The sequence below is a fragment of the Pteropus alecto genome, unplaced genomic scaffold (genome assembly GCF_000325575.1).
Source record: "Pteropus alecto unplaced genomic scaffold, ASM32557v1 scaffold101, whole genome shotgun sequence".
NCBI classification, from domain to species: domain Eukaryota; kingdom Metazoa; phylum Chordata; class Mammalia; order Chiroptera; family Pteropodidae; genus Pteropus; species Pteropus alecto.
The window spans coordinates 13610062-13611290 of NW_006432945.1; positions in this window are offsets into that span (position 1 = coordinate 13610062).

Here is a 1229-nt window from a genome sequence, read left to right on the forward strand (position 1 = left end):
GGGGGGTCCCGTGGGCTGGCGGGCTTGGGGGGTGAGAAACGGTGCTGCAGAGGTTCATCGCATTCAAGGATTTGGGCTTTATTTTATAGGCAAAGTGAGTGGTTGCTGCTTTAGAAAAGTTCGCGCTGGCAGCAGAAGAAGGTGGATGTTTCTTTGGAGGTAGGTGATGGGTTAAGTTAAAAAAAAATAGGAAGCAAAAGAGCAATTAGGAATGCCCCGAACCCTGGTCCGGGCGTCACAGAGCGGAGCCGGCTTAGAGGAGCGAGGGCCGCGAGGCAGGACGGGAAAGACGCTGCCAGCGGATGAACGCCACCTGGATGACCCGCTGGATGGGCGTTTTTGTCTTAGCCCGAGTTCCCCCACACCTGCCCCATCATCCACAAAAGCAGAATCCAAGATGAGGTTTATGCGCAAGGAGGAGACTTCGCAACGACCCCGGGAGCAGGAGACAAGGAAGAACAGAGTGAAATGAGGGTGCGGCCCCGCGTTCGGGGCTCCCTAGCTCCGAGAACTTCGAGCGGTCGTAGGCTTCCATCGCCCACCGGTTCAGGGGATCCCCACAGGCACCCACCCCCTGCGCCTGGCAACCATGTGCACGTGCGTGTGAGCAGGTGGCCGTGCCGCCTCAGAGAACCTCCTGGGCAAGGACTGAGGTGAGCTGTAGGTGCTGTCTCACTGCCGCGAGCAAAGTTCTATATTTTACTATTTTTCACAACTTTTTCTCGATTTTTGAACAAGGGGCCCCACACTTTCATTTTGCACTGGCCCCGGCAAACCTTATAGCCTGTCCCGCCTGTGACTCTTACAAGGAAGGCAAACTCACTGCAAACACAGGTTTACCTGATGATAGGCAGTGTGTCAACGTGTGTGTGTGTGTGTGTGTGTGTGTGTGTGTGTGTGTGTGTGTGTTTCCAGTTGGGACCAGGGCAAGGATGGCCGGCCAGGCTGGGGCGCTCAGATGTGCTATCACTGCCACCTTGCGTTCAACTCATGCGCGGCACTAGCTCCAGGAGGAGACACCCCCAAGCGGGGGCCGCTGGGGCTGCTTCCTGAAGTGCTAAGGCCACCCTCGCTCCACGACCGAGCTGGCACACGGAAAGGGCTGCTGTCCAGCTGGTTGGGCTCGAGGTGTTTAATGCAGGCAGATCATCCATACGCATCGTTTCAGAGCCAGGGCTGAAATGCGCGCGCGTGCGCGTGCGTGTGCGTCCCCGTGCCTTTCTCCCTCC